Source organism: Biomphalaria glabrata, chromosome 7 (genome assembly GCF_947242115.1).
Source record: "Biomphalaria glabrata chromosome 7, xgBioGlab47.1, whole genome shotgun sequence".
In the NCBI taxonomy this organism is placed as follows: domain Eukaryota; kingdom Metazoa; phylum Mollusca; class Gastropoda; family Planorbidae; genus Biomphalaria; species Biomphalaria glabrata.
The window spans coordinates 35,366,053-35,387,429 of record NC_074717.1 but is presented as its reverse complement, the minus strand read 5'-3'; the positions used below and the strand labels follow the sequence as shown (position 1 = coordinate 35,387,429).

Below are 21,377 nucleotides of genomic sequence, written 5' to 3'. Positions count from 1 at the left end.
GAACTAAAAGAAGAACTCCTTCGAAGAGTGGAAAAATAATAACGGAGAGAAAGAGTTAAACTGAAATTACCATGCTGTCTATTCCTGGACTGCATGTAGATTTAGGACATGACAAAAACAGGGTGAGTTGTCACCGTTGTACCAGCTCTTGTCTTATTTCGTTCCTTCTTAACGCTAAGCGCATGCGCTGTTTTGTTTTTAAAAAAATTTAACAATTGGTCACGTGGCTAGCTCAATACGATATACCTCCCCCCCCCCCTTAGCCACAAATATAAAATCAATCACTTGACCACGTCAGAGTCAAAGCTTTAATGAAAGAATGTTCTTGAAGATTATAAACCATAATCGTAGCCTATAATTTTATATGATATAGATTCAAATTATAGATAGTGACAATACAACACCTTGGTATAAGAGAGTGAATGTAATGTGGAAGTTGAGACTTGATGCCATTGTTTCATGTTTTGACACCTATATCTTTCAGACTCTGGCAAGTTTCAATTGGTTGTTGTTGACTTGTCCAGTGACTCGTTCAAAAGTACTGACCTTTATCTCAACCCAGCCATGCCAATGTACGTAGATATTTGTCATTGAACTTTACGGATGGTATAAGTGGAAACTTCTATTAGAATTAAGTTAATGTTCAGGAGAAGTTTCTCCCTTTCTATTTCACCTTTCTCTCTCTTTCTCTGTATCTCTTACAACTCTTCTCAGTCTCTCTCTCTCTCACTCTTCCTCTATGCCTCTTTCTTTCTTTTTCTTCTCTGTCTCTTACTCTTGTCTGACTCCCTGTCTCTCTGTATATTTCTCTATGTCTTTCTGTCTGTCTCTCACACCGATTAAACTCTGGGTGTTATAACTCTCTCCTGTTTGTCCTCAGTCACCACATATACCACACCGGGGGGAAAGCAGAGAAGGATACGCCCCTGGGGACACCGACAACTCTAGGATCCCACGTGCTAATGGCTTAACACCCGGGCTAATCGCGCCTGCAGTTATTCCCGAGGCCACGCGGTGCTACCCCCCCCCTCCCCCCTACTTTTACGTCTACCCAGATTTAGGAGGGGAGAAAGGGCACATCGATCTGAACATACGATAAGATATGACTGCTTTAGAAGGGAGGGGGGTGCTGCTGAAATGAGAGAGGGGTTAAGGCGGTTGACTTGAAATGAAACTTAGAGAAGGGGTTGGGGATATCGGGGTTGGGGTTTTTTTTAAGGTGTAAAACTGTAAATTTTTTAGAAGTAAAAAAAAATAATCATAAAATAAATCCCATGTTACTAGATCTAGTAGACATTCGGTGCAAGCCCCGTCCCCATGTAATCCCTACGTACATAACCCGAATTAATTACTTTTCATTAATTCCAAGAGCATTCACTCTGCCCGAACTTTTCAATACTCAAGAGTAAGTCGCTTTCCCTTTCCTGACACTTCTTTTTTCCCCACAAGTATATTTAGTGAGATTTGATTTTTATTTTTTTTTTAACTGTACCTTACGGTCAAAATAAGAGAAAGAAAGAAAGGTAATGCTCTTAGGAAACGTGTTCAGATTGATAGGAGGCCAATGTACAATATTTGTTCTCGACACTTGCCTCGGTATTCACGGTAATGTTAATGGGAATTACGTCATGGTGCAGGTAGCAGGTAGAAAAACTGAAGTAGAGTGGCCACGCAAGATAAATCTTGTAATAATGAGAGATCAGACTTGTTTTGTAGCACATACACGCATATTTAAATAACACACCAACACGCAATAATACACACAATCTGTACAATCCTGTTTGGGGGAAGTAAAAAAAACAAAAGGGGGGGGGGGATTTAAAGTATATGTAATAACATTTCGCGCCAGTTGACTGTTACATGTGGTCAGAAGCGAAAAGATAATGGAGACCAAACCCTTTTCAAGTATTTCCTTGTCTTTTTGTTAAAGATGTATTTTAAGAACTTCTGTTTACAGATGGAATGACGATCGGTTACCTAACTTAAACGTTACCCCTCTGACTCGAAAGCCCCCCCCCCCCCAAATCGACTATATTTCTAGCTTTTCTTGCCAAATTTAATGGCTCTGCTAATTTACAAATAATACACAGTTTACATTTTCCATTCCTTTTGAAGTTTAATATCACTAATGTTTAGTGTTTATTTTTTCAGTTAGTCTTTAGTTTGTAAAAGAGATGGCGGAAAAAGCCATTTGGTTTTTTCCATGTAGGTGTTATAATAAATGAAAAACTGTCATGGAATCTACATATTGATAAGACTATAAAAAAAAATCAAACAAAGCATTAGGGTTTATTCAAAGAAATTTCTATAAATCAAATAAGAACATAAAACTAAAATGTTATTTAACCTTGGTTAGGCCAATAATAGAATATGCATCCTCCGTTTGGGACCCCTCAACTCAAGAAAACATTAAGAAACAGGAACAGACACAAAATAGAGCATTGAGATTCATAACAAACGAATATTCACATTTGACTAGAGTAACACCTTTAGTAAAATCACTAAATTTAGAAAGCCTTCAGGACAGCAGGCTCAAAAGTAAAGTAGCAATCATACATAAAACACTGAACCATAATCTTCAAATACAAAAACAAAATCTAATATAATACTCAGAAAGACACAAAGATAAAGGCACATTCCTCGTCCCATATGCTAGGACAAATTTGTACAAATGCTCCTTCTTTCCTAGTGCTATTAGAGCATGGAATGGGTTGCCTGAGCTAGCCAGGAAAACCAGTGACTTGGCAGAATTTAAGAATATGCATGACTAAATGCATGACGCGTAAGACGTAATCATCTTCTTTTTTGAAGTAACGTCTGTATTATATAAGATAAGATAAGATACAGAATGAAGAAAGTGTTGATAAACTATGTGTTTTAACAGGTCTAGTATCATTTCTGTGCACTTATTAGCACGGCAGAATCACATTTTCCAAACTCTTCTGTTTGTAGCTCATTTTTTTTTTCATTTTTCTTAGTTGGCAACATTAAAGTTAGTGTCCTTGACATTGTTTAGGTCATCGTGAACATCTCCAATAAATCAATACATTTAATCCGATGAGTTGTAAATACATAAACACGTCATCAACATCATCAAGATAAATGTTCGCAGACCTTCTTACTTCTAGTCATTAGATAATCCAGCAACGCTTTAAGAAGACTATGTCTGCTGTTTTGTTCAACGGATGCATGCGGCTTAAGAATGCACCCTGAATTCAGACCAACATTACAGGCTTTGCCAGGGAGTGGAATCGTGCCCCGAGGCGCCCCTTAACCCATTTGGTGGACCCCTGAATGTACCTGCTTCGTCCATGTTTAACCCGAGTAAGATGTAATTAAAACGGAATTCATTTTAAAAAAGGTGGGGAGGGGGGAAGCACTTCTTGCTTTACCTTCAGGGTGTGAATGGCTGGAGGAGGGAACTGAGGATGGAAGGTACAGGGAGATGACGGTTTTGGGGTGGTGGGGGGAGGGGTACAGAAGGAGAAAGATATAGAGGAACAAAAGCTTATAGGGAAATCTTAATTTGATGGGCAAGGAAAAGGGGGGGGGGGCTATAATGCAGATTTGAGGTGGGGGGGGGGGTGCACACCTAGTGAACTCGGTGTGGATGCAATACCTGTACAAATACCTTGACGCACCTCGAGGTGTTAAAGGGGAAAAGGGGGGGGGGGGCTAATTATTCAAGACTGCCTGTAAGGGGGGATAACAAGTGATTTTGAGGGACAAGCAGCAGAATGAGTCCATTGACTTCGGTTCTGTGTTTTTTTGTAGTTGTTTTTTTTTTTGTTTTTGTAGTTCTCTAGTTGTTGTAATGTAACTATATCTGAAGTGTTAAGCAAGAGTTGGCCTACTTTTAACTATTATTCTAGAATCCCTGAAAGTGTGGCAGCAAGTTTCGATATATTACTTTATCGAAAAAAAAAGTATTTAAAAGTTGTTCATTGCTTTCGTAAGACTTGCAAAATATCACATAGAAAAGAAAGTTTTGTAATCTATAAAACTTCTGAACTGAAAAACACAGAAACTCTCTCTAATATGTCGTTCTTACGCATAAGTCCAGTAACTCATTTGAGCTGTAATCTGTGTCCTGTTAGGACAAATGGGAGGAAAAGGGATGAAGTAAGGACATCTAACTGAGGGGATCACTGGAGGGAAACACTGAACCCGAAGGAGGACATCAACTTCCCTTGAGTCTAAATGTAGATGGACTATATCCGTTTTTTTTAATAATTATTATTTATTATTGATACATTTTCCACGTAGCTAAGATCAAAGAAATCTTTTCCAACAAATATTCATATTAATTAATTAGTGTATAATTATTGACGTAAATTACAAGTTTGACGAGGTAAAATTGAAAATATCTTTCACGGCCATGTTGTGTCTTGTAACGTAGAACTACAATGACAAAGCACGACCCATAACATTGTTTCTTATGGTGTCAGTTGTTGGGTGACTGGTAACACTCAGGGAAAAAATAGTGAAACAAAAGTCATTCACTATTACAATTTAGAAAAAGAGTTCAGCTTAAGCGAGTTTAAGAGTGCACTTACCATAGTGTTACATCTGATAATCTTAAATCATAAATATTCTTTGTTTGTTTTTTGTTTGTATTGAAAAAAGGGACGATATATCCATATTAAATAGAACATTGAAATTTTTTTTTAAAAGTATTTTTTTATAACATTGAAGACGACTCCATCTTTACTATAAAAAAAACACACACAAAAGCGTTCAAGCAAATTTACTGACAATGTTACAAACATTTATTTATAGAGGTGTTTTATCATTATTATTTCAATATTCCTTATTATTTTTTAACTTATAAAAAAATAGTATTTGAAAATAAGACTAACACCTGGTGTCAATAAAGTTCGGGATTAAAAAAAAAGACTGTTGCCAGATATGTATTAATTTCTTGAAGTTCGCATTCCAGACGTTGGTTTACATCTGATAAACTAGGAAGTGGGAAAACCTACGAAACTTGATAGCAGTCTTAAAAATAAAAGTGAGCAGTTTTTTTTCTCCATTGCTTCTGGACGAGATCAAGACGAGGGTAGATTTAGAAAGGCAGGATGAAAGGTAAATATTGAACAAGACATCAAATATTTAGATTGGGTAATGGCATACTGTTCATTAGAGATGTAATTAAATGCTTTAAATTATCATCCAAATGATGGGTTAACCCCTGTCTTAGTCCCTCCCTTCAAACCTAGAGGCAGTGAGATTTCTTTAAATCGATTAATAAACTACCCAATAATGAAACTAAAAGCTTGAAAACGAAACCGGATACACTTCAAAATGGTAAGAGAGAACAATGAAAATTTGACAAATAAGATTTAAATTAGGCACGAAACAAAAATAAACAGGAGAAAATACTGCACCAAATCAAAGGTATTGGATTGTTCCATGTAAGTCTTTTAAACTAGATATTTGAATAACAGAAGAAGCCATAAAACAATACCAAATAGATTTGATTAAAATGCAAAGCTTTTTTAAAACAATAAATTGCAACATAAAAACAGAAAGGAAAATATAAATAAATAGATGATAAAAGTACTGCGGATTTGAGGCCTGGTCGTGCGGCATGCGCCTTGCACCGACGCTCGATGATACATCGAATCTGAACCATCCCGCTGCCATTCCCCCGTCGTCTTTAAGAAAGAGGCATGGGCTAGATGAAATTATCATCAGATCTGATGGAACATCCGAAACATGTAAAACATTTTTACAAACATCAGTAATCTGCTACTTGTGGGCATCTTGATCTGGTTCATATTCATTAAGCCTACATTAAACAAGAAGAGAAAGCCATCTGAAGAAATGTGGGGAATGATAATAACAACAACAACCATAATAACTATATCCACCTATCATGGAGGAGAATAAGAGAACTTTACACAAAACTATCACAAAATTAAGAAAATGAATAAAGAAGAAGCGGTGATTTAGATATAAACATAATTTAAATCAAAGATGTGTCAAAAATGCGAAAGTGAATTACTGTGATGAAGATTGATGTTTAAGATGCAAATCTTCAATAAAAGTACATGCATACTTAAAATGTACATCATCTTATAAGTACTTGTCTAGACCAGGTTATCTTATACAACTTTATCCTTAGACGATGTTGTCTCTCGCCCTCGAGATTGTTCTCGTAGTTTGCCTTCTGTTATAACTCTTGCACGAGAACACTAGGACTAGAGGATTGGTCATTAGATTTCAGTGTTTATAGATCAGATAGTTCTTCAAAATCGACACTGGCAACTGGGAAGAGGTGGCACTGGACAGATCCACATGGAGAGAGAGCATAAAGGAAGGGTCACAGATTGCAGATGTCATACACAACAGAAGCAGAAAGAATGGTGAAAATGCAACGGCGCCTGGTGATTATATATGCCCAACCTGCGATCGCAGCTGTGTATCAAGGATTGGCCTCTTTAGTCACACAAGAAGTTGCAAAGGGAAAAGATTGTCTCTCGAGATGTAAAATGCCACAGAGACCAAAGTCATATGTCTTAGCCCACAATGGGTCATTAGATTTCAGTGCATATAGATCAGAGACATATGTCTTAGCCCACAATTGGTCATTAGATTTCAGTGCATATAGATCAGAGACATGTGTCTTAGCCCACAATTGGTCATTAGATTTCAGTGCATATAGATCAGAGACATATGTCTTAGCCCACAATGCCCATCACTGTATGACTGTGGGTCATACTCAGCAGGTTTTTAACGTGACGCTAAATGGTTTACACGTTTACATATCTTCTTCTCTGTGTCTCTCTCTCCTACTGATCTCTCTCTCTTTAGTGCATATTGCTTTCAGTACTTTTTCTTCTCTCTTTCTCTCTCCCTCTCTTTCTTCTTTTTCTCTCTCTCCCTCTCTTCTTTCTTTCTCTCTTTTCTCTCCCTCTCTCTGTTCTTTTTGTCTCTTTCTCTTCTTTCTCTCTCTCTCTTCTTTCTCTCTCTCTCTCTCTTCTTTCTCTCTCTCTCTCTCTTCTTTCTCTCTCTCTCTCTCTTCTTTCTCTCTCTCTCTCACTCACTCTCTTTTCTTTCTCTCACTCTTCCATTTTTCCAATCTACACTTAAAAAAGTGGATGGCCAATTAGCGTTCGCTTCACAGAGGGCTCAATTAGACCCACTGCCTGTTGACCCTGGCACTCGCCGGTGTCAATAAACCTATCGACACGTTCACCTGGTGCACAGGTCATGTCAGAGTGTCGACTTCAGTCACTGCTCACAGTGGATCAATGTCACACACATATCTTTATCCATCCTTTTTTGAGCTTTCTCGAAGGGACTGCCACGAGTGAAACAAGAAGAAGTATTAGGCCTTGACTAGACAAGAATAGGCTGAGGCCGTAGACATACTGCTTGTCTTTCATAAACCCTTTTTGTTCTTTTAATTCAATAAGTTTAATATTAGTTTTTACTTACAAACCAATAGAATGGTATTCACTATGGAATAAGTAATATCAATGGAAATGAATCAATCGAGTTCACATAGAGACACATAGATTAAAAATGTGCTTGGTCTATTGACAGATCAAAGTTCACATTACAAGCGTTACAATGAAATTATTGTGAAAATAACAATCCATAAGGCAGATAATGTTAAGGATATCTCTTTCTTCGGCCATCGGTTAATGAGCAAGGCGTCATGTGGCCAATTGAATTTGCTTTCCCGAACTTAAATTGCTATTAGATTTGGTATGAATCAGGGGCGCCCTAAAAATGCAGAAATTCACCGAGATTTGAGCCCAGGACCCCAGGTTTGGAAGCCAAGCACTTAACTACTCAGACGCCGCACCAATTGAATTTGCTTTCCCGAACTTAAATTGCTATTAGATTTGGTATGAATCAGGGGCGCCCTAAAAATGCAGAAATTCACCGAGATTTGAGCCCAGGACCCCAGGTTTGGAAGCCAAGCACTTAACTACTCAGACGCCGCACCAATTGAATTTGCTTTCCCGAACTTAAATTGCTATTAGATTTGGTATGAATCAGGGGCGCCCTAAAAATGCAGAAATTCACCGAGATTTGAGCCCAGGACCCCAGGTTTGGAAGCCAAGCACTTAACTACTCAGACGCCGCACCAATTGAATTTGCTTTCCCGAACTTAAATTGCTATTAGATTTGGTATGAATCAGGGGCGCCCTAAAAATGCAGAAATTCACCGAGATTTGAGCCCAGGACCCCAGGTTTGGAAGCCAAGCACTTAACTACTCAGACGCCGCACCAATTGAATTTGCTTTCCCGAACTTAAATTGCTATTAGATTTGGTATGAATCAGGGGCGCCCTAAAAATGCAGAAATTCACCGAGATTTGAGCCCAGGACCCCAGGTTTGGAAGCCAAGCACTTAACTACTCAGACGCCGCACCACTAAAATTGTAAAGAGTCCCTTAAATCTTTTTTATGTGTTTTACCTCTGTTTTCTAACACTCCCCTATCTCTCTCTCTCTTTCTCTGTCTCTGCTCTCTCTTTCTCTCTATCATTCTCTATCTGTCTCTTTCTCTCTTTGTCTCCCTGACTCTGTCTGTTACTCTCTAGCCTCTCTTTCTCTCTCTCTCTCTCTCTCTCTCTCTCTATTTGACCCATCTTTAAACAATAAAAAAAGCAGCCCCCCCCCTTTTTTTTTTCCGAAAAAAAAATAATTCCCGCCATCTTGACGTTGCCATGGCAACGATCGCCGCTTAAACGCATTCATTTTACCCCATTTTTTGTTGCCTCAGTTCAGAAAAAAAAAAACTTAATTCCAGTCACATGACGCCAGTAGTCAACAAAGATAATTGTCTTAACAATTGAGGGTTGAATTCGATAAGTGCCGACCTGTAGGTAGTCCAAAACAATAGAAACACACACACACACACACACACACACACAATATTGACGGCAAAGTAAATTTCAAAATGACAGAATGATTGTTAATGGTTGATATGGATGAAACATTTTTTGTTGTTGTTTTGTTTTTTGTTTTTAGTTTTAATTTGTTTTTGTCTGTAAGTGCGTGTTACGCTGCGTATTTCGGAAACTAATTTATATTTTAGCGTGGTGTCGAGGTTCGAATCTCGGTCCACCCATCTCTAAAGGGTAGGCCTGATACTAGATCATTTTACCTACCTTTAGTTTTCTTTTATTGTCTTCTTTTTCTCTATTTATATCCCTAACTCTCTTTCTCCTGTCCCATATTTCTCTCACTTTCTCCCGCTCCATGTCGCTTTATTTCTCTTTCTCCAGCCCCATGTCGCTCTATTTCTCTTTCTCTCTTTCTCCCGCCCCATGTCGCTTTATTCCTAACTCTCTTTCTCCTGTCCCATATTTCTCTCACTTTCTCCCGCTCCATGTCGCTTTATTTCTCTTTCTCCAGCCCCATGTCGCTCTATTTCTCTTTCTCTCTTTCTCCCGCCCCATGTCGCTTTATTCCTAACTCTCTTTCTCTTTATTTCTCTTACACACACACGAGTAAGAATTTGAACCCGATATATATCAAGCTGCGTAGACATTTAATGCTGTGGTTCTAAAATTGTGGTTCGCGTACCCTCAGGGGTCCGCGAGACGATTATAGAGGCTCTAAAGAAGATAAAAATTGTGCAGAATTAGATTACTTTCTTTGGTTAAAGCCAGTTGATTCGATTGGATTTGAAAATATTAGCCTTCACCACTGCTTAATATGTCTATTACGTTACTATACTGTGATGACATTGTTCACTTGAATATTCTAGACTGGGTTTTGAGCTCTTTTGCGAGTAGACAAACACAGATCCCAATCACAAAAGAATCCATTCAAATAGAAGATCAGATTATTGAAATATCCAAAAAGCGAAGAACCCAAAACCAATGTTTGAACAAGGAGACCACAATTGATGGTTTTAAATACAGATTCCAGTTTTATATTCTGCATTATGAGTCTGACGCAGACGGCGAAAAGAAAATCTTAATCGACCACCGGCGGGCAATGGTTATGCTTATCATGGATGTGGCAATATATATAGGTCACAGCTGGGGCTGCGTTGTCACGGGAAATACTGCATTCCTCAATTTTCTTCGGACTCGAAGACAAGCCTTATTACGAGACAATGAACAGAAATTGTGGACTGCTATTTTGTATTGTTATTTGACACTACTTGGATGCCTGTAATAAACATCATCACAAATTAAATAAAAAGACTAGAAACTTAAATTTATGCTTGAAGAGATTTGGGGTTGCTATTTACGAACCTTTAGCCGGACATAATCTGAATACACTCAGAAAATCTCAACTCGTTTATGCAAGTCATTATTTTATTTTCTAATTTTATTTTAAACATTTATAATTTCATTAACCACTCCCTTTTTTTTACATAAGTAATTTATATACTATGCATTTATGGAGCTTTTTTTTAACTTATTGTCAGTGAGCACATTTTGATTATATAAAGGGTACCCGGTTAAAAAAAATATTATTTTGGGAACCTCTGATTTAATGTATTTCCTCTCCAACACACGGTAGCTTACTATCTAAACATAGCCAACATTTTCTTTGAAAGTAAACGTATTACCAACTAAAAAGTATTCATTTAACATCCGTTAGACCCTTTAAATCAAACACGTGATATTTTTCTAATAGTAAAAAAAAAAAAACAAAAAAAAAAACTTAACAACAATGAGAAAATGAAACCAAGAGCCCACAAAGTCTAAAGCAGTCGAATTCCCATTCATTGTTGCGAGCGTTTCCGCGTGAGAAGAAGCAAACAGCTTTAGTAACACCCGCAGTCACGTGACCTGTCAAATTTATCTACCGAGACTTCAGACTCGAGTGATGAAACTGTATTTGATAACACATACTCAAACACACACACATTTTTTATATATATATTTTTTAAATAATGATTGCAGCAACAACGGCCCTGTCTGACTGACAGTCTGACTTTGTTAAACAGATACAAGAATAATAAAAAAAAAAAGAACCGATGCATAACTAAAATACTTGTTTAAAAATTGTTACTCCATTTGGAAAAGAAGAAACCATCCATCAGTTCGTGTCATATCATTCTATAATGTTTGCATTATTTCTTGTCAATGTAAGCACACAGTTAACTTGGACAGGAAAGAAGGGCATACTGCTTATAATCTCCCCCCCCCCTTCCCCAAAAAAAAAAAATCTTCCAAAGCACAGATAATAATGACTTTGCCCCATCAGACATTTCATTCTGACACCTTCAATATAGAGCATTAAGAATATTGCAAGAAAATAAAAAGAAAAAAAAAAGAGTTCGCAACTTCATCCCCAACCCCTATATCTGATACCGAGCGTAAAAATACGAGGAATAGATAATTCGTATTGGAATTAAAAAACAGACAGAAAGAACCCCCTTTTTTTTTTGTGTGTGTTTTTGTTTTCTGAGTTAGTTTCCTACACGTAGATCTATTTCTGATTCCCTTATTCCAACGACCCGCCACAGCTTGTTGCCAGGGTAACGGCCTACGATTTAATTAGAAAAACGGGCCTGCAAAAATAACATAAATTCTTGAAAACATCTTAAGGGGCGAAGATTGAAGGCTATAATGTTCGGGGGGTTCGCTCCCCTGTCTTAACCCCGCTCATTTGAGTGCAATCAAATTTGTTGAAACCTGCATGGGGCAAGAAACGAGGTTTTTGCCAGAGGGGAGGAAAAAAAAGAGGGGAGGGGGATAAAAGTATTTTTTTTTACCTGTGGTATTATCATTTAAACATTTTGCAAGAAATTTTATTTTCCACCCGACATTTTTGCTCCCATTACAGTTCTTTAAACCAGGATGAAAAAGATTTTTTTTTTCCAATCCAGGGAAACAAGGGACGCTACTGACGTGGGTTGAGCATAAAGCATGTCAAAACCATGAGATAGGACCGTAAACGCGACTTTTAGGGTGTAGACGTTCGTTCTTCGGAGTGGAGTGAGGGACAAAAAAGAAGGAACAAGTGAAAGGGGTCGGAGAGGTTACAACGATAGACTAAATCTATAAAACCTCAAGCACCTCAAAGATGAGGTTCAAATCTCAAACTGTTTTTGGTTATGTAAAATAAAATCGGAGTGAAACTTTTCTTAGATAACCATTTTCTTTTATTTCATTTATTTAATACTTTTTTTTTTAAAGGGTTAGGGTTGTGGTGTCTGTTAGACACCTTATTTATAGTTTAGGTATTTAGCGACGCACCATAGAAGACGCATATTGAACGGGACTAGTGACGTTTGGGATATGTTGGGTTAGAGACCGGAAAATCAGTTAGCGATATAATCTTCCAGGGTAACGACGTGTTTAGTGACAGAGACTTTTACTGTGGCCTTTTCTTAGAATAAATATATGTGAAGTTGTTCATCAGCGTTGACTACATCTCTTCACTAGTTAAAACCGATGTGTTTGTTTGTCTGGATTGTTGATCAACTACACGGAATACACCCGAACAATTACACCCAAACGCTTGCAGAGTAATTGGTTGAAATTCAACAGTCATCCATAGTTGACCTCAAGACAGCCTGAACAAGCAACATCACATGTCCATCTAGTAGAAGGTTAGGGTCACGGTTGTGTCGTAGAAGGTGTTGAATTCGAATACCTGTGATGAGCTAGAATTTTGATAGAACATTTTATTTTTGGGGTGAAAGAGAGGTTGGGGCGGTGATTACAAAAGGTGTATATCTTTGTTTTTACCACACACCATTCTCGTTTATATTCTCTTCGCTTAAACGTGCTAACTCGAATATATAATGCTCTTTGGATTGTTATGTTTCAGAGATAATATAATTCAATGTAGAAAGGACACGGTATTTTCAGATTGATAGTTAAAAAATTGCAAACTCTAAGATTTTGATGTATTCAAGTTCAAAGCTTTTTAATAATATACAAAATATTTCCAGGTTTAATATAAAAAAAAAAGAGCGTTCAACAAAATGGTTAATTTGTTTATTGAAATTGAGACTTTGAATGTTTTCGCTTCGCTACATCCACCTGTAAAAACATTTCCTCTTGACAACTGATTATATTCATTCGAATAGTTTAAAATAATATACAGAGCGCCACACAGGCGCCCACTAGATCTAGATCTCAATGTGCTACTTTTTCCTCCTTCAACTTGGGGTGTCTTCTTCACGTTGACTTGCACTTCCCTCCCGAGTTTACGCCCTCTTACAGTCCTCAAGGAGACCAACAGCGTCAAGTCATGTATGTAGCAACACCTGGCGAGGAATGTTTTGATGGCGCTGAACCAGATACATCAAATCTTATACTTCATTTAACACTTATTGTATTAGATCTACGTGGAAGCTTCTAAATATAGATGACGCACTCTTCATGTCTTTAGGTACAAGTGAGAATAAAAATTGAAACGTGATTTTTAATTGAGTAGATCCTATAGAATAGAAAAAAGAACGCCTCCAAATATCTTCCAGTGTTTTATACAGTTATCACCTACTTATGATAAATTTGAATAAAATATTAAATATTAATGTTAAAATATAAGGCTTTACAGATAAATTGGGTAATAAATATATTTATAAAATGCAAGATTTAAAAATACATTTTTTTTCCAAGTTCTCATATTTGGACAGTTCTACTAGCCAGTCCTAAATCTGAGATTATTATTATAGCTTTTATATAGCGCTACTTTCATGCTTATTGCATTATAGCATGCTCAGAGCGCTTTTGGTCCAATCTCATTTGTGGACCAGTTGGGGGGGGGGGGGTATCTAGGAGTTGGTTTTCCGTGCTGCCTTTAGGCGCTCAGTAAACACAACTCTGCCCGAGTCGGGTGTCGAACCTCGAGCCCTCTTCTAGGTAGCCAAGCCAAGTTCAAGCCCACTTACTTTATCATATAAGATAAGAAAAGATAAGATAAGATATACTGCGCAGATATTAGTCAACTATTCTTTCAGTTATTCTCCTATTGAAATGTGTTGGGCCTAATAATAAGATCCTAAACAACATTATCTATACTAATTTACAACATTCAGTCCTGTCTAGGTATAAAGACAGGGGATCGGGGGAAGCAAGGCTCTCATCGACATCCTCTGTGCCATGTTTAAGCATGGGAGTATTCTTGATGCCAGCGAGAGCGTGGTACCAATGCAGGAAGGCTGTTTATGAGACCTCAGCGAACTTTCGTTCCCTCTTTAAAAGCGAAATTTGTTTTCCCTCAAGAAGCGAATAGTTTTCCCTTAATCTCGGTGCTGGTAGTGCTAGAGGCAAACGCTAGATCAGTGTTTCCATAACTGTATTCCGTGGAACCCTAGTGTACCACGAGGCCTGAATAGGTGTTCCACGAGGCCTGAATAGGTGTTCCACGAGGCCTGAATAGGTGTTCCACGAGGCCTGAATAGGTGTTCCACGAGGCTTTAATAGGTGTTCCACGAACTACTAGAAATAACTGATATAATTAACTAGCATGCCACAACGTGAATTAGTCTAAAAAAAAAATAAAATAAGCAAAGTGTTCCGTTATAAAGTCAGAATGTGCGAAGTGTTCCGTTATAAAGTCAGAATGTGCGAAGTGTTCCGTTATAAAGTCAGAACGTGCGAAGTGTTCCGTTATAAAGTCAGAATGTGCGAAGTGTTCCGTTATAAAGTCAGAATGTGCGAAGTGTTCCGTTATAAAGTCAGAATGTGCGAAGTGTTCCGTTATAAAGTCAGAATGTGCGAAGTGTTCCGTTATAAAGTCAGAATGTGCGAAGTGTTCCGTTAAGGAAAATGTTTGGGAAACACTGCGCTAGATTGATAAAAATAATAAGAGGAAGAAGAAACGAAACGCACTCTTCGACTTTTTAAAATCTGTTACATTTTTGCAAAACCGAATCATCGTCTCAGCCCGCCACCTTTTTTTTTTTTAGTAGGAAAAGAATTCTGAGATTAAGCCACACATGGCTTCTCAGTTACACCCCTCGCTAGTACACGCCTCGTTTAACGACTTTCACATTTCGTTCCAATTTCCTAGCACATATTTTCCTTTCCTTAAACGAGGCGTAGCGAGTGTCGTAACCAGGGTAGGCCAGTTAGTGACGGCTAATGTTACAGTGGCGGGATTCTGACAGAGGAGGAATTGGGCGAAAGGCGTCAGAAGAAAAGAAACAAAAAAAAAAATCTCCCGAGGGTGAAGTGGGACATCTCCACCTTTAAAAAAAAATGTTTGTATTGATGTTTTCTAGAACAATCTCAAAGATGGCTGTTATAGGTACTATTGAGTGACAACTATTTATTAACAAAACATTTGTGTACTGTCACGGGCACTGTAAGCCAAGTCCAATTCCTTTTGTTAGAGAGCGAGAGAGATGAATTAGTGGCCTAGGGTTAAACCGTTTCGTTATTAACTAGAAGTTTCTGCTTATCGCGCTACACAAACAAAATAGTGCATATATTTGAGAAACTTACTTGTCTTGAAATAGTGCATAGTTTTGAGTAATTTACCTGCTTTGAAATAGTACAACGACGCAATATTTTAGGAAAATAAATTATATAAAGGTTCTAACGAAGATTTTCATGCGGAGATGCGGATCTACAATATAGCTCCTCCCCAGGTGGCGGATAGGGCAATGGCAGGTACCCGGTGGTGGACCAAATTCTGCCTTGCAGGGAGTGAAGGCGTCCACAAAGACTAGGGCGCAGTTGAGACTCATCAACTCAAAGAAAGCATAAAGAATCTAAAACAGACGCAAAACAGAGCCGTGAGATTTATTATAAACGAATGCATGTATCCACAATCGATTAGAGTAACACCATTAGTAAAATCACTTAATTAAGTTACGCTTCAGAACTCAAGACGAAACAATAAAATGGCAACAATAGCCTTCAAAACAAGACCTAATAAAATAGAAAGACATAAAGATAAAGGCACATTTCTTGTTCTATATGCTAGGACTAATTCATATAAGTGCTCCTTTTACCCTACTGCCATTAGTTCATTGAATGGGTTGAATAAGCAAGGAAAAACCAACGACTGAGCAGAGTTGAAGCCACTGATCAACATGCACTCCCCCCAGAGTGCTAACAACCCCGTCATAGTAGACAAAAAAATGCTACGAAAACTTTTACACTTAAGAAACGAGATTGCAGTAGCGTAGCTGGGGGGGGGGAGAATTTGAAAATCCCCCCCGGGTCCCCACTTGAGGGTGGCCCACAATTGAAAATTGAAAATTTAATAATACGCAAAATGCAGGGGCCCCCCAAGGAGGTCAAGCTCCCCGGGCCTCCAAATGATGAAAAATTCCTAGCTACGCCCCTGGAGTATTTTAAAGATCAACAAAGCATTCTAAGTGCTAATTTTGGTCTTAATCAGAGTTGAACTTCTTGTTTTAGTCTTCGAATTGGATTCGCCTTACTATTAGTCTTAGTCTTATCAGAAATATGTATCCCATTGTAACTAGGTATAGTAATGAAACACTAAAGTGTAGATACATGGCTATATTCTTGTTATTGTGGACACGCCTTCAATAGAAGCAAGCTATGAAATGTATACTGGTTTCTTTTACGTCGATCAAGGACGAGGAACTAAGTCTAAAATGGCTAATCTCAAGTAATCTCCAAAACTTCGAGCTGCAGTCGAGGTCTTAAAGTCGAGCGAGTGCTGATCTAAAAGGGTTTAGAAAAGGTTGGTGTTTATGGTCGTTAGATGAATGATAGCAAGGCTAAATGACCTACACAGAAAGACATAAAGATTAAACTACTTAAGTACTACTGGTTGGTGAATGTGAACATTGCAACCATTCACTGACAAAGTAGATATTTAAGAAAAAAACATCGATTTTTTAATTGAACATAGAGCTAGGGGAAAAACAAACAAAAAGCGAGAACACATACAAACACACATAGCACACACATACAGTAAACTAAAAAGAAAAAAAATACGCCAAAATAAATAATTTAAAAACCTAAACACTCACAATAACAAAACAACAAAATGCACAAAAAATTACAGCAAAAAAAACAACAACAAAAAACCCCTATTTAAACAAGGTTTCAAAGACTTTCTCTGTGGAGACACAAATTCAAAATCGGCCCCCGAAGTGGTCCACCCAGGCAGGTAGAAAGACAGGTTTCAATATTTTCAGAAAGAACATCAGAATGAAATTCTATCAAAGACAAATGACAGAGAAGAATGGAGAAAGAAGGTTGACAGATCTTGTGTGGCGCCCCAGCGGTCCACAGACCAAAGGATAGGGAAAGTGAATGTGAAGTTAGATGTGAACCTGGTCTAACTAATGTCTTATAATGAATATATAATTGCTCTAATTGTTTTGTAAAGGGACAATCTCTTATTTCTCAAGAAAAAAAACATTTCGTTAAAAAAAATCCTTTAGTTCAGTGTTCTATCGCCATAGAGCAACGCTACAGTTCACGCAATAATAAGAAAAAAAAATTAATTGTTGTTTCAAATTATGTCCAACTTATATGCACACTTAATATATTTTTTTTCTCTTAAAAAAAAGTAAACATTTTTTTGTGTAAATGTTGTAGTTAGTATAACAAAACTTACTTAACTAAGCAATACTTATGTTCAAAATTTTTATTTATTTTTTTGACAAAAAAACTAAAGCAGTTTGCATAAATGTGTTATAAATATGATATATGGTCTTCCGCCCAACTAAGAAATCTCCCGTGTTTGCTACTATCAATAGTGAATAGTTGTAAAAGTGGTGTATTTTTATGAAAAAACTGCTTGTATAAGTGATTAGATTAGATTTTTCGCTTTCAGAAAGAAAAAAGTAGCCGTTGCATCAGACCTTTGAATGGTCTAAAATATTATAATGTCGGATTTTCACTATCTTTTCTAGTTGACGAGATCTAAACGTGACGGACGGACAGACGGACAGACATTCCACACAAAACTAATAGCGAATTTCCCCTTTCGGGGGTCGCTAAAAATCAAAAGTAAACTAACCGGGGGGTGGGGGGATGTTCGATACTGCAAGAGAGAAATACAGAGAAAGCAGTAGAGTAGAACAGAAAGAGAGAAAGCCCAGAATAGATGGACAGACAGACAGACAAGACGGACAGACCGATAGATAGATGGATGGATGGATGTACGGACGGACTCAAATATACATAGATAGATAGATAGATAGATAGATATATAGATAGATAGATAGATAGATAGATAGATAGATAGATAGATAGATAGATAGATAGATAGATAGATAGATAGATAGATAGCCTGTACAAAATGCATGTAAAAAGACAAAAGAATGACCAGACAAATGTACAAGAATGCACACAGCTGACCTGATAAAAATGTCAATCTAGTCAACGAGTGGGTGAAAGAGTGAAGATTGAGTATGTGTGTGTGTGTATGTGTGGATGTGTTCGTTTGAAAGACATCAAGTAAAAAGTGACAACTCTGTTCTAGTGTAGGATTGAATAAAGTTAAAAACATTTTCAATCCTAGATACACATACACAAAGTTTTAAAAAAATGTAATTTTTCAGAGCGAGGCTGATAAATAGTTTCCAAAGTTTATAACAATATATAGACATACAAATAGTGACTGGTAACTTCGCAAACAAAAAAAATATAAAAAAAAGTTTTAATTTTTTTTATTAATGTAACCTTCCTCCTTAATTTATGTTGTAGCAATGACGCAAGTTTAATTTGTGTTCCTATTTGACAATATAAACTTGGCTCTTAGTTAACCAAGTTACATATCAACGATTCCTCCTCCCCCCCCCATCTCCCCCCCCCACACACACACACACTTTTTTGTTTTTATTGCGCCAAGAGCTAGCAAGCTTGAAAAAAAAACTGTAAAAAAAATATTTTGAATTATTAGTAATAAAAAAAAGTTAGTTTAGAAAAAAAAAAACGTGTATGGTGCCTACCTGACAGTGTCATGTGAATTCAATAATCTCCCTGTCGTTGGAGCTCTGGAAGTCAAAGTTCAAATCCTGGTTCGAACTCCTTCAGTTCCAGTCACTAAACCGTTTCAGTACTCGCCCTAGGGCGGGAAGCAGATACCATGAGCAGACGTCGAGGCTTATTGAACGATTGTATAATCTGTGGAGACATGAGAAGTCACAAGTGAAAATGGCAGTCACACGATGTATTTATTACGAGACATTAGGCGAGGGCGATGTGGGAGCATGGTCTCTCCCCCCCCCTCCCTCCTCCCAGTCACGACTGCCTCAATCGTAAGAGGGCTGCATTAAATCCGGGCTAAGGCTGCCTATCAACCGGAAGTAGTTGGTTACTTTCATTCTTGATGATGCCGAAGACAAAAGTCTCTGAGCTTTGTTCTCAACCTGTATTGCGAAACTCAGCATAGCATGTATCATTGAATCGGTTTTTCTATCGTTAGGTATTTCCCACTAGAACTTTTTTTTTTCATACACACACATATATATATATATATAATAAGGCTTGTCTTCGAGTCCGAAACAGAGGCAAAACCATAAATAGTCAGCTTTTTTTTTACTTTGCCTGTGCACAGAATACGGGTTATTGACAAATTATACATTTCTAAAACCAACCTGCAATGTTTAATAATAAATAAAAGATGTAATCAAAGAATCAAAGAGACAACAAATAGCATGCCCGACCCTGGCAGTGCCAGGGAATGAACATTAATTCTTTCCATTATTATAACTCTAAACCTAACTAAAACAAAAAACACTGTTCAATGAGATCTAAATTCAAGGCACCTTTCTTTTTGACTTGGGATTTAAGATAAAATCTAAAAAAAATTTAGAATCGGGACAGTTTATATTTCCCCCCCCCCTTTTCTTTTTTTTTTAGATGCTGTGTTTCACTTTTACAGTGATTTAGTGAAGACAAGCTGATTGTTTCAGTGTGGGTACGTAACCATGACGACGTGTACGTAGTTCCGTCTTACTCACTAACCTATATCCGAGTTCCTTGACAAGACTTAGACCTTTCGTTATGAATAGTTTTTGTTCGCACTTATGTTATAATGTAATAACGAGAAGGAGGGTTCTCATGAAACTATTTTAAAATGGAGGCAAGTTGATTGCATTAAAATGATATAATCATACAAAGAAATTTTTTTGCATAAAGATTTTTTTTTGGCGGCCATTTTTAATTTTATATTCTTTTACATGTTATTTATAGATCTTTATCTATGTTATTGAGCTTGATTGTTTATTGTATGGCCAAAAAGCTCAGTGGGTTAGAGCGTCATGATAGTCACGTGAATGGTGTAGTTCCTATCCCCCATACAGGCCTGTTTGTTATGTTATTTCAATGACTCTGGGCTTTAAAGAGAAAAAAATGAGAAATCACCATCACATTCTGTAATACGGACAAAAAAAATAATTAAGAAAGCGTAATGAAAAAAGAGATAAAAAAAAAAAGAGATGCAAGATAAAGAATCGCTTTAAATGTTGATATTTATCAGACTCTATATTAATTAGAATTAGTGAAACATTTATAAATACGAATGCTTAGTTTACTATATCATTTGAAGATAAAGTTGGAATTTCAAAGAAGAACCTTTTTTTTTTTTAATTTTAAATCAATGGACCTCATTCACCAATCGTAAACAAACAACATGACGTGACGGTTTTTTTTTTCATTGTTTTATCAATATTATCACGTGGCTAAATGTTGTATGTTTACGATTGGTGAATGAGGTCATTCCTTCTTTATGAAGCAGATGGCGGTCTTTAATTTCTCACTCTATTTATTTCTTGTAGCGCTTCATTATTGCAAGAAGTTTTCCCAGTGAGCTTTGCCCAATCAAGTTCTTCTATTTCGAGTCCAGCTCATGATTTCTACAACATTCTCACATACGTCTATTTCTTCATTCAACTCCTGACTGAATACAAAGCAACAGTAAGTCGAGTACGGTAATTCCCGCTGATGTCATGTTTAAAATAAAAAGACAAGCAAAAATCTTATTTGAAAATGATTATATTTTGAAAAATTATAACGGCCAAACCAGAGTTTTTTCCGTATGTGTCCAATTAGATTTTTTCCCCAAACTGTCAAATTTCTAGGAAAATCATTAAAGCCGTTTTCGAGATATCCGTCCAACCAGTTTTTTTTGTTTGATTTTGTTTTTGTTTTTTTTTTTTTGGTTACTATAAAACACTGCACGTAAAATACATAGCTTAATGGTTATTACATAACATCTTCGTACAAGTCACTTAGAAATGATCCAGTTTATATGTACCTGGTAGGGGCGCGTGACTACAAATTGTTGAATTATGCTTTTTAACAAATTAACTTTTTTTTTATCGGCTACGTAAGAAAAAAAAAAACAACTTGCGAAGTTTTAAAATGGGAGAGACGCGGGGAGGGAAACTATTGATGAGACGAAATCAATGTCAAAGTCTCGATTCCTTATAACCAACTAACAGACACGGATCACAGATTTATCGATCTCTTGCTCAACCTCTGCTACCCTCGCACGC

General features: G+C 37.1%; 1 protein-coding gene across 4 annotated transcripts in view; it reads right to left on the bottom strand.

The window, feature by feature from the left end:
* Positions 1-21,377, bottom strand: part of LOC106070043 (zinc finger homeobox protein 4-like) — a 309,151-nt gene that overhangs the window by 255,169 nt on the left and 32,605 nt on the right. For all 4 annotated transcript variants that reach the window (XM_056036650.1, XM_056036654.1, XM_056036652.1 and 1 more), the window contains exon 2: positions 18,828-19,002. The gene's annotated coding sequence lies outside the window, so the exon portion shown is untranslated. The remainder of the gene's footprint in view (positions 1-18,827; positions 19,003-21,377) is intronic.